General features: G+C 44.6%; 1 protein-coding gene and 1 long non-coding RNA gene across 2 annotated transcripts in view; one reads left to right on the top strand and one right to left on the bottom strand.

The window, feature by feature from the left end:
• Positions 1-1,671: 1,671 nt before the first annotated feature.
• The window catches only part of Znf597 (zinc finger protein 597), a 42,681-nt gene continuing 32,016 nt past the window's right edge, over positions 1,672-12,336 (bottom strand). The window contains exon 2 of the transcript XR_007342618.1: positions 1,672-2,301. The gene's annotated coding sequence lies outside the window, so the exon portion shown is untranslated. The remainder of the gene's footprint in view (positions 2,302-12,336) is intronic.
• On the top strand, positions 3,796-11,910 carry LOC125612308. Its single transcript, XR_007342620.1, has 2 exons — positions 3,796-5,146; positions 11,806-11,910. It is a non-coding gene; the product is annotated as an uncharacterized LOC125612308 (long non-coding RNA).

Genomic DNA, 12,336 nt, shown 5'->3' with positions numbered 1-12,336 from the left:
AGTTATATTCAACTGAGCCAGCTCTGAATGAAAATCTTCTGGTTCTTGAAGTGCTTGCTTTGTGATGGTTCACAATGCACAGCAAGGCAGAGGAATTTTAGTTAAGTCCTCTATATGGTTTAAATATCCCCCAGAAGCTCATGGTGTGAGACAATGCAAGAAAGTTCAGAGGAGAAATGATTCGGTTGTAAGAGTCTTTAACCCAGGGCTCAGGTTGTGGCTCATCCATAGTGCACTCTCCTAGCCATGTGTGAGGCCCTGGGTTCAATCCTCAGCACCTCATAAAAATAAATAAAAAATAAAGGTGTTGTGTACAATCTCAACTAAAAAATAAATATTAAAAAAAGAGTCTTAACCCAATTTGTGAATTAATCCCCTGATAGGGATTAACTGAGTGGTTACTGAAGTGGTGGGGTGTGGCTGGAGAAGGTAGGAATTGGGTCCTGGTTTGGGGGGTATATATTTGTATCTGGCAAGTGGAGACTCTTTTTCTTTCTGCTTCCTGATTCCATGTGAGCTGCTTCCCTCTGACACACTCTTCTGCCATGATGTTCTGCCTCACCTCAAGCTCCGAGGAATAGAGCTGGCCTTCTATGGACTACAACTTCTGAAACTGTGAGCTGTAAATAAACCTTTCCTCTTCTACAGTTGTTCTGGTCAGATCATTTAGTCACAGCAGTGAAAAATCTGACTAAAACAGCCTCAATGTGAGGGGGACACTTCTCTAAACAGATTAATACAGCTAGATTTGTTATCAAGAGATGGCCAGAGTGGGACCAGCAGGACTGGGAGTATGCTGCATATATAACAGAGCTCAGGAGCTCAGGGTGGGGCTGCACAGACTCCCTACACTGCCCTGAGCAAACAGGACTCTGTTGTGCTCTCTGCCAGTGGTAGTTGTGGCACTGGGATATAACTTTCCTCCTGGTCCTGTTTTATCCAGCTGCACATATCTGACTTCTCATTCAGTGTTTTAGCTTTGGCTTTCCAGAGATCTCTATTCCCATACTTCTGTCCTGAGTCCACACGGTGATCTGTAGGGGTGAAGCAGGGTATCAGTGATGGAGTTTTTGTATTCAGACAATAATGTGTGAGCTCCAAGAATAGCAACCCTGCAGTGATGGAGGAGGGTGTTGCTGTGCTCCAACTGAAGCTAATGAAGCCCCATCCCCAGGAATTTTTCCAAGAGAAGAGCCAGGAATCATACTTAGGATCTTGCAGACCATAGGGCTTTAAAGGAGACCCCAACTACTTTGAGGAATGGTGAGACACAAAGTCTCAGGCTGGAAAGAGAAGCAGAGAGTGTCCAGAGATGAAAGTTTGTCAGTGTCTGTGACATCACAGACATGACCTCATAGTTCTTTCGGACCAGAATCAGTAGCAGGTAAGGTGGGGGTGCAGCTGTCAGACTGAGGCAGCTCTGTTCTTGATCTGGATTTGTTGTTTTCTCTGGCCATCTCTTCAGAAAGGCTCATTCCATGGTAATTTTGGAAGGCCCTTGTGTGTCAGTTCTGTGTTTTGAATGAAATTCTTCAAGTTTTTCTGTTAGCTGGTAGTACCCGTCCCCAGCAGCCACTAGACATCCAGACAGAAGGGCACATTCTCCTGCCTGGGTCCTCTGGGGCTGTCAGAGGTTGGGCTGCCTGCATGCCATCAATAACACAACCAGTGGAAAGTCTGAGTTTGTATTTGTATTGATTTCCTGAAACATTATTCAAACATGCTGTGGATATCTCTTAGGTTTTTAAAAACTACTCTTGAACTCACATTTCCTTGTAGCTACAATCTCATCTCTCCACATGTTCCCCTTTCTGTCTTGTCTTCTCTAATCTGGCTTCTGCTACCACTGTTTCACTGTTACTCTTGTTGAGGGGTCCATTGATCTCTGGGTTGAAAAATCCAATAAACTTTTCTTGGTCCCCAAATCATTTGACATCTCAAGAACCTCCAGCCCAGGGCTGGGGCTGTGGCTCAAGTGGTAGCGCGCTCTCCTGGCATGCGTGTGGCCCCGGTTTGATCCTCTGCACCACATACAACAAAGATGTTGTGTCCGCCGAAAACTAAAAAAAATAAATATGAAAAAAAAGAAAAAAGAAAAAAAGAAAAAAGAAGAAGAAAAAAAAGAACCTCAAGCCCAGTTGATCACTCCCCCCCACCTTGAAATTCTCCATTCTCCTGACATTCCAGTGTCCTCGCCCTCTGCCTTTCCTTCTCCTTTTCAGATAATGCTCTTCTTCCATGCCTCTCGTTATTTCTCAGGCTTCAGTTTTAGGTCCTCCATTTCTCACTCAGCCAAGGATCCTAAAAATTAAATAGGCATAGAGATCATTTTAGAAGTTTATTCCAAATGCAAATTATTGAGATCCCCCCCCCCCCCCAGAAATTGTGTGTATATGGGACAGCCTAAGTTTTCTATAACCAATACCTGAGGGTCATACTCATGCAAGAGGTTCACAGACCACACTTGTAATCATCGCAATTTTCTTACTCTCAGCTTTAAATACCCTATGAAGATGGTTTCCCATCTGGTTTCTCATCTGAGCCATAGAGTTTAAATCCTGTGGCCTACTTTACTGCACCATTTGAGTTTCTTGTGCATTTTCTAACTGCAAAGTATCAAAAACTGAACCTCTGAATTTTCTCCCCAATACCTGCTCTTTTAGCATCATTTCCATCTTGGTAAATGGCATCTCCTTCCACTTGGCACCCTCTTTAAACAAGAAATCCAAAGGTTATCCTTGATATCTTCTGCCTCATCCCCTAACTAATCAGTATCATCCAATCGCTTAGACTGCCTGCCTTGCCCTTGTTCCTTTTTTGGTGGTACTAAGCTACAAAGAGCATCGATCTTCTGCCCTGAAGGTAGCAGCAGTTCATAACCCTGAATGCTTTGAGGTCAAATACCGGTTTAAAAGAGATCCAGGCTTTTAACTTCTGGCTTGCTCCCTATGAGGGAAGCCCTTTCTTAGCCCTGTGAGGGCTATTTTTGCCATAATAACCTGGCCAGGAACAGCTCTCAGACAACTTCCAGACCACAGGGAGGCTCTGGTTTCCTGACAGGCCTTACAAAAACTACAGCCTTCTCCTTGTCAAATAGCCTTATTCTCAGCCAGGTGTCTGCAGAATAGGCTAACATCCTTATCCTGATTCTTGTTCCTGGAGGTGGTTCTGAAGGTCTAGTTATAGCAGGTCTACCGTTAAGTCAGGGATGGCTAGACCTCTCCAAAAGCAGAAGGCAGCTCTAGGAAATGCCTAGCCTGAGGAATCTGTGAATCTGTGAGGTAAATATCTTCCTTCCTGTAATGTAGCAACTCTTCTGTATGCACTGCCTGAAGGCAGATGAGTGTACTACTCTCAGTGGAACTTCTCTCACAGACAGCACACTGGAGGCTCTTCCCTCAAGTGGGAGTAGCTACGGAAGCTTCATCCACAGTGCACCCAACCATGGGGCTCCATGCAGCATGGCCATGTCATGAGCACTGTTCTGGGAGTTGCCGAAGCTCTTCCTACAGACAGTGTACTGATAAGGTCTCTCCCCAATATGCATCCTCTGTGGGGCAGTGAGGCTGGAGCTCTGGTTGAAGGTTTGCTCATACTGAAGGGGCCTCTCCAGTGAGTTTGCTGATGGGCACTGAGGTCAGAGCACTCACTGAGGCCCTTCCCACACTCACCACCCTTGTGAGACTTCTTTCCCGTGTGGATGCTAATGCCAAACAAGGTAAGAGCCTCTACTAAAACCATTTCCACATTCAGAACCATCAGAAGCCTTTCCCACTGCGGGCTTAGCTTGTGGGGAAAAGGGTGCACTCTGAGTTGTTTTTCCCACACAGGGTGTGAACAGGCCATGTCCTGGTACAAAGTCTCTGGCAACTTGTCTTCCCCAGGCTGAGGGTCTCTCATCACCTGCCCCAGAGAGTGTCTGTGCAGGTTTCTTGGCACTGGGCTCACTCTCCCAGGCTTTTTTTTTTTTTTTTTAGCTCAGAGTGGTAAAATCTTTGTCTACTAGATGTTCTCTGTAAAGGCTTGCTCATTTCTATTTCTGAATTATCTTTTTTTTTTAAATTTTTTTTTTATAGAGAATTTTTTTAATGTTTATTTTTTAGTTTTCGGCGGACACAACATCTTTGTATGTGGTGCTGAGGATCGAACCCAGGCCGCACGCATGCCAGGCGAGCGCGCTACCGCTTGAGCCACATCCCCAGCCCTGAATTATCTTTTTAAATCACTTTCTTGATTTCAAAACCTGGAAAAAATGCATTGGACTATGGAGAAGGAAAACAATGGAACAAGGGCAATAAGAAAGAAACACCCAATGAGGTTTTTTTCCATGAGGTTAAGTCTCCTGCTAATCAGAAGCCTAAGTTTATTTTCCAATTGTAATATTTTTGAGCTCCAAATTCAGGGGTCACAGGCAAATTATACACTAAGCTCTACAACCTTTCTTCTACCCTGTCATTTGGATATCCTGACATGATGACAAAACTAAGGCTAACAGTGAGCTCTGTGTCCTCTGTCAGTATGTACATAGGTGTGTTCTTAATCTCAAATGGCCTGACTTCTGGTAGCAGACCAACAAAAGGCCACCCTGGGTTTGGCCAGCTCAAAGTGGGACAAAGCAAGCTGTTGAGCCCCTGTCAGCACAGGGGTGACTGTGCTGGAGATGATGGAGTCTGGCCTGCAGGCTTAACTAGCAATCTGAGTATGACAAGCAGTGGAAATCCATGGGAAAAGATGTCCCGGATTCAGTGAACGAGGTCAGCGAGTGCTCCCTCTAGAAAACAAGGGAGATAAAAGCCAAGATTCCTGGCCTGACAGACTCACACATGGAGATGACAACAAAGCCCAAAGCAGTGCCCACTCCCTCTAGTCTGCTAGGCTAATAGCCTCCAAGTAGACGTGCCCAACCTGTCAGGGCTGAAAGTCCCACCAGGTCTGTGTGGGGACAGGACTGCAGGCCTAGTCTTCTAACTTCTGGGCCAATATTTCTGCAGTCCTTCTGCACAGTTCACAATGCAACTTCCACAACCCCTGTGGGCTCCTGTTCTGGCTCCTTTGTGCCTTAGCAACATTTCCTTCTTATCCAGGAACAGCATCACTTGCATAGGAGGTCCAGGAGCTTGAAGGAACACTCATTTCTTCAGAAAAGGTACAAGACTCGGGCATAGGGCCTCTTAATGGTTTTGGTAACTCAACTGTAGGCTTTTTTTTTTAAAATTTGGAGACAGGGTCTCTCTAAGTTTCTCAGGGCCTCACTTACGCTGGAAACTGGCTTTGAACTTGCAATCTTCCTGCCTCAGCCTCTTGAGCTGCTAGGATTACAGGCATGAGCCACCATGCCCAGCTCAACTGTAGGCTTTTGAACTTGGTGCAGAATTGCTCTGGAGTGTATAGAAAACCCTGCTCCTGGAGTCACTCTGTCATGGCCCAGCAGACGTGGTTGTTCCACGAACTGAGAGAGGGTTTTCAGAAAACCGAGAGCTACTGAGGATGGCCAGGAGTGTCCTGGTCTCCTCATAGTCCCAGTGCACACCTGCCACAGTGCACAGTGATTGGGTTGGGGAGGACCGTCTATCCTTAAATGCAGGGGTTCAATAGCCTCAGAAGCTGTATCTTAGTTCCCCAAACTACACTACAACTGCCTACTGTTATTCTGGGAAGACACCTCACTGGCTTTTCCCATAAAACATAAGAATGTTCAGGGTAGTATAAAAGGCATCCTCTCCCAACTGACATGGTCTGCAGAATTCTCCACAAAATCTGCCCTTTCTGTTTACTCATCCTGAGTCCCACTCATTTCCCCAGGAGAAGAGACTCACTGTAAGGGTTGTGGCTTGCTTGTCTCCACAGTTTGGGACATGCTGAAGGTACCACTAAGAAGAGGGTGAACAGGAGAGACTTGAAGGGAAGCCAAGATTCATGGGCAAAAAGCCTGGTTATAGGATGTACTCCCCTATTCCTTATCTAAAACAGGAACACCTCCTTATCTGGCCCATCTGTTTATGTAAATTACAAAATGAGAATAAATAGTGAAAGTCGGCCATCTGATGGGGAGCAGGATAGGTGAAGAGTCATGAAGTCAGAGTGGGCAGTGAAAAAATACTCTGAGCAGCTCAGTGGATGGCATGAAATCTTTCCAATGTCTCTAGATGAAAAGGGGTTCAGGGTGAAAGTAAATGCTAAGGTGAAATGGGAATCTCAAAAGAGACAGAAGGTGTCAACCACAGCTCACTTGGGACCCAGCTGTCCAGACCCCAGCACCTACCTCCTGTGTCAGAGCCCCTCCTCAGGCAGATTCCTGAGAGCTGGAGGAGCAAATCTAGCTGGAGGAGAAAGAGCCACTGTTAAGAGGGGAACTTCTGCACAAAGCTGAGGTTCTCGTGGTAGGCTTCCCAGGAACCTGTCCAGAGTGCAAGTTCCTAGGCCCCACCCCAGAGCCTCCAGGTGATTCTCTGGCTGCTCGGAAAGGGGCCATCTCCTTCACGAGCACTTTCAAGTCTCAGAATCTGAGGCCTGAAAATACCAATGTGACATTCTTCACAGAGCTAGGAAAAAGTCCTAAAATTCATTTGGAAGAATAAAAGAGACAGAGTAAATAGCCAAAGCAATTGTAAGCCAAAAAGCAATGCTGCAAGCATCACAATACCTGTCTTCAATAATCACAAAAATTATACTACAGAGCTTTAGTAACAAAAACTGCATGTACTGACTTCAAAACAGACCAATGGTATAGAATAGAAGTCACAGACAAACCCACCCAGATGCAGTCATCTGATCCTTGACTAAGGTGCCAAAAACACATTGGAGATCCATTTTAACAAATGGTGCTAGGAAGATGGGTTATCCATATGTAGAAAAATGAAACTAGACCCTGTATCTCACCTTGCACAAAAATCAACTCAAAATGGATCAAAGACATAGGAATTAGACCAGAAGATATGCAACCCCTAGAAGGAATATAAGACAAAAACTCTAGCATAAAGGCATAGGCAATTGATTTCTCAATAGGACCCCTAAAACTTAGGAAATAATGCTAAGAGTTCATAAATGGTATGGCATCAAATTAAAAAGCTTTTACACAGCAAAGGAAACAAATCTGAATGTGAAGAAAAACTAGAGAAGAGAGAAAATCTTTGATAGCTATTCTTTTTTTTAAGAGAGAATTTTTTAATATTTATTTTTTAGTTTTCGGTGGACACAACATCTTTATTTTATTTGTATGTGGTGCTGAGGATCGAACCCAGAGCCGTGTGCATGCCAGGCAAGCACGCTACCGCTTGAGCCACATCCCCAGCCCTGATAGCTATTCTTATGATATAAGATTAATCTCTAGAATATATAAAGAACTCAAAAAAACAACACCCAAAAAAATTCAACCCAATTAATAAGTTGGCAAATTAATTAAACAGACACTTCTCAAAATAAGAAATATAAATGTTCAGGGCTGGGATTGTGGCTCAGTGGTAGAACGCTTGCCTAGCACCTGTGAGGCCCTGGGTTCGATCCTCAGCACCACATAAATAAATAAAATAAAGGTACTGTGTTCAGCTACAACTAAAAAATAAATACTAAAATAAAATTTTTAAAAAAAGAAATATAAATGTTCAACAAATATATGAAAAAATGTTCAACATCATTAGTAGATAGGAAAATGCAAATCAAAACTATACACTAAGATTTCTTCTCACACCTGTCAGAATGGCTGTCATCAAAAATACAAATAATAGCCAGGCATGGTGATGCACACCTGTAATCCCAAAGATGCAGGAGGATCATGAGTTGAAAGCCAGCCTCAACAAAAGTGAGGCACCAAGCAACTTGGTGAGACCCTCTCTCTAAATAAAATACAAAATAGGACTGGGGATGTGTCTCAGTGATCAAGTGCCCCTAAGTTCAATCCCGCTACACACAAAAAAATAAAACAAATAATAATAAATTCTGTAAAGGATGTGGAGAAAAATGAACACTTCTACACTGTGGATGAGACTGTAAATTAGTACAACTACTCCGTACTATGGAAATCAGTACGGAAGTTCCTCAAAAGACTAGGCATGGAACTACTATATGACCCAGCTATACCACTCCTTGGTATTTATCTCAAAGAACTGAAGTCCTACTACAGTGATACATGCATACCCATGTTTATAGCAACACAATTCACATTAGTCAAACTATGAAACCAGCCTACGTGTCCATCAATGGATAAATAAATAAATAAATGAGGTATATATACACAATGGAGTTTTATTCAGCAATAAAGAAAAATGAAATTATGTCATTTTAAGAGAAACAGATGGAAGTAGAGAACATTTTGTTAAGTGAAATAAGCCAAAATCAGAAGGTTGAGGGTCATATGTTTTCTCTCATGTGTGGAAGCTAGAAAAAAGGGAAGAGAAAGGTGTGGGGGGCAGGGATCTCATGAAAATCAATGGAAGATCAGTAGAGGTAAAGGACAGCAGGAGAAGCGAAGGGGCAAGTGCTGGGGAGTAATATTTGTCTAATTGTTGTATCGTGTGCATGTACAAATATGTAACAACAAGTCCCCTCATTATGTACAAGTACAATGCACCAATTTCAAAAACACTGTATAAAGAGAGAAAAAGAATATGGGGCCTGAGAACAGACCCCATTATCTGTCATCACAAATTTCTGCCAAAGTTGGACATATAACCTCTAAGAGTGGCACTAAATAACAGTGTGAAACCTAAGGAAGCAGGGAGAAACAGTCCAGGAGCCAAGGTATTGCTACAGGAATAAGCCAGGCAAAATGGGACACAACTATAATCCCAGCTACTCGGAGCTAAGGCAAGAGGATTGCAAATTCAAGACTAGCCTTGGCAACTTAGTGAGACATGTCTCAAAAAAGAAGAGCTATGTGTATAGCCCAGTAGTAGAGCAAAAGGGCCTGGGTTCAATCCCCAGTACTGTGTAAGTAAATAAATATTAATAGAACATGGTCTTGGAAATGATGAAGTAAGATCACTTAAATGAAAGCATCCAGCAAATAGCCTAATAACACCAACACTACTAAAAATGGTGAATAAGTGTTGGAAATGGGAACTTTGGCTTTTCCTTTAAGAAGCCTCTGTGAACCCAGCTCTAGGCTCTTTTCTAAAATCCAATGTCAATTCTGTCTTCAAGAGATACCTCATACTGGTCCCCTTCTCTCCACCTCCACCAGCCTTCATCTGGTCCAGGACATTCTCATACATCTACACTAATACTGACACCCCAAAACTGATCACCCTGCATTCTCCAAACCATGCCTTTCACAAAAAGGACTCTAGTGTGGTCTTTTTAAAATTTAAGATCACATCATTCCCTGGTAATATTCCTCAGGGCCTTCCTGATGCCTATAAAATAAAATCCCAAATCCCTTCACAGCCTAAAAGGCTTCTTCACCTTATCTCATGTCCTCTTTCTTCCTGTTGATCTCTAAGCTGTCCATGAATCCTCCCTCCTCTTTCCCAAACACATCACCTTGCAACCCAGGCTCTCTTCCTGGAATACTCTCTTCCCAGCTCTTGGTACAACTGGCTCCTTCTCCTCCCTCACCCTAACTCAGATGTCCCAGGAGAGGCCTAGCCTTACCCCCTTTCTCATTATCAGATCACCTGTTCATTTCCTTCCTAGCACTTAACTGAAACTATCTTTATTCATTTGTTTCTTATCTGTCCCCCATGGGCAGAGGCCTGTCTTTGTCACTGTAAAATCCCCCACATCTAGCATATCATAGCACCAGTCAGGTCTGCAGATGAGACATTCTCCCAGACAATATGGGCATTCTGTGGGAATGGTCTGTGTGCTATCATCTCTCTAGGTGCCTCTCAAGAAACAACTTCTGTGCCCTATGCCCCACTTCTTCATAACCAAAACCCCAAGGTTCCAACTTCCTTTTCTCATCTGTTCTTAGAGAATATTCTGTGCATCCTCAACCAGACACACAGCTTCCTCACCAATGTGGGCATCTGGCAAGATGGTCAGGAACTGTTCCTTGGAGTGTGTTTTAGGCCTCAGCCACTGACAACAGAGTTACCAGAGTTTGCTAAAAGCTTCATGGGGACTTGCTACCTCCTGTTATCAGAAGTGCCTGAAAGCACTAGTGGGAGGCCTTGGGGTCAGGGTGGTGTCCCTGAGTGGCTGTTTCTGTTCTGTGTAGAGTCCTTGTTTGAGGATGAGTGTGTCTGAGGAGTCTTTGCTGCAGCCATCACTTAAACAAACTGATTGACACTTCTACCTGGGGATCAGATTCCATCTTTCCCCAAATCACTAGGCAGCCAGGTTCTCCAGGAAGGAGGATTTTTCTGGAATCAATGGGACATGAGTGTCACAGATATACAGAGACTCATAGCTGAAAGAAAAGGCTCTTGGTTGAAGGGGGCCAAGGAGAATGACAAAAGATAGCATAAACCTAGTCCATCTTCCTTCACTCTGCTTCCTGTGATTCACTTTCCATCCCTTTTCTCCCCCCACAATAAACACTGAGGATTCAAAACACTAGAAGTAAAAAAATAACTTTTCTCCCTAGCTGTTGAATCATCCAAACTATTTCTCACAATCAGTCCACCTGTTCTTCCTCTTCTCCTACATACTGAGTCTTTTTCCTGTCCCTCCTGACCCCAAAGAAGACTGGACTCACCAATTGCCATCTTATCTTGAGATAACTAGTGTGTGTGCATACCGAATAACCTCTTCACTATTATTACACACACACACACACACACACACACCCAGGCCACGTACATACATGGTGACAATGGTGGTTCTGATTGTATGTTTTTAGCTCCCAGCATTCCCTCATGGTCATCTGATAGTGTCTTTTTCTTTGTGAAAGAGCCCCTCTCTGTTTCATTGGCTCTGGTGGGGCTGTTAATTACAGTGCCCTTCACTCCACCCCAGGAGTGGGCATAGGACAAAGCTGAGCCTATCAGATTCTTCTGTGAGATTTTACATATAGGAGAGTGGGGAAAGTTCTCAATTTCCAGGGAAAGGCTAAAATGGGTAGATGTAAGACTGCCCCTCTCTGCAACTATGTCCCACTCACTCTTCCACTCCTCCACCACAGGGATGAGCCTGATAACAGGAGGTTACCAATACACCAGAGACTAGACTACATACTTCGATTGCCAGGGCCAGTTTAGGCAAAGCCGTATCTTTTAGTTATTTTGAGTGGGTTTCAATTATTTAAAACAGATCAAATGACAAACGCTCCAATGAGAAAGATAGTATTCCTTTGGATTTTTTTTTTTTTTTAAACTAGAACATCTTTTTTTTTTTTTTTTAAATATTTATTTATTTATTTATTTTTTAGTTTTCGGCGGACACAACATCTTTGTATGTGGTGCTGAGGATCGAACCCGGGCCGCACGCATGCCAGGCGAGCGCGCCACCGCTTAAGCCACATCCCCAGCCCTCCTTTGGATTTTTATATCGTAGCTTATATTTCCTCAGCAGGCAATATTAAAACGGATTCATGTTGCACATGTGAGTATACTGAACGCTACTGAACTGTACACTTAAAAACAGTTAAATAAATAGAAAAATTCTTAAGTTTTACTGTGGCAGGAGGGCCAGAGATAAAGAACTCAAGGGTGTTATGATTAGCTTTCCTTTTTAGCAGAACAGCAGAAACTGAGCGATTAGGTATCCTGCCTACTGTTACACAGCATACTCCCACCAGAACTTTGACAGGTTTTCTCACATCCTGCACCTGGAATAGCTGGACAATGTAGTAGATGCTATTCTGGTACATGCCTGTACTCCCCCAGAGCCCTGACAACCCATTCATTGCTAAATGTTTTCATGCAGGTCTCTCAAGAACTTGTTCCACTTTGGCCATGGCGCACTCGGAGAAATGCAAACTGAGATGGGGAGCAAGCTGGTTCATTCCCCACTCTGCAAGCATCTGCTGGTCGGGAACTGTGGTTCAGACTCCGCGAAGCGAGCAGGGTAGAGGGGAGGCCCCGGCGCCGGCTGCGGGTCCGGGACCCGCTCCAAGCGCTTAGGACAAGGCTCTGAGCGGCGAGGAGGTCCGGGGTTGCTATGCTTCCCGGCCGCCAGCAAGCAGAAGACTCACCCAGCCTTAGCAGACTCCACAGACTCCCTCGCCGCGGGGCCGGAAGTCAGCGGCGCAAGCCCAGCAACAGGCCACCCATTGCGCACGCTCCGGGGCCGAGCCCAAGACTACGACTCCCGGGGTGCAGTGCGATAGTATGACAAACTGCTCAGCCAATGGGCGAGGGGTTTGCCCCGAGGAGCCAATCCCTCGGGGCGGAGGCGGGCCCTCCCGCGGGGTGGCAGTGTGTGGGCGTCTCCACGGCCCGCGCCTCGGCCCCGCCC

The sequence above is a fragment of the Marmota marmota genome, unplaced genomic scaffold (assembly GCF_001458135.2).
Source record: "Marmota marmota marmota unplaced genomic scaffold, marMar, whole genome shotgun sequence".
In the NCBI taxonomy this organism is placed as follows: Eukaryota; Metazoa; Chordata; class Mammalia; order Rodentia; family Sciuridae; genus Marmota; species Marmota marmota.
This window is presented reverse-complemented; position numbering and strand designations above follow the sequence as displayed.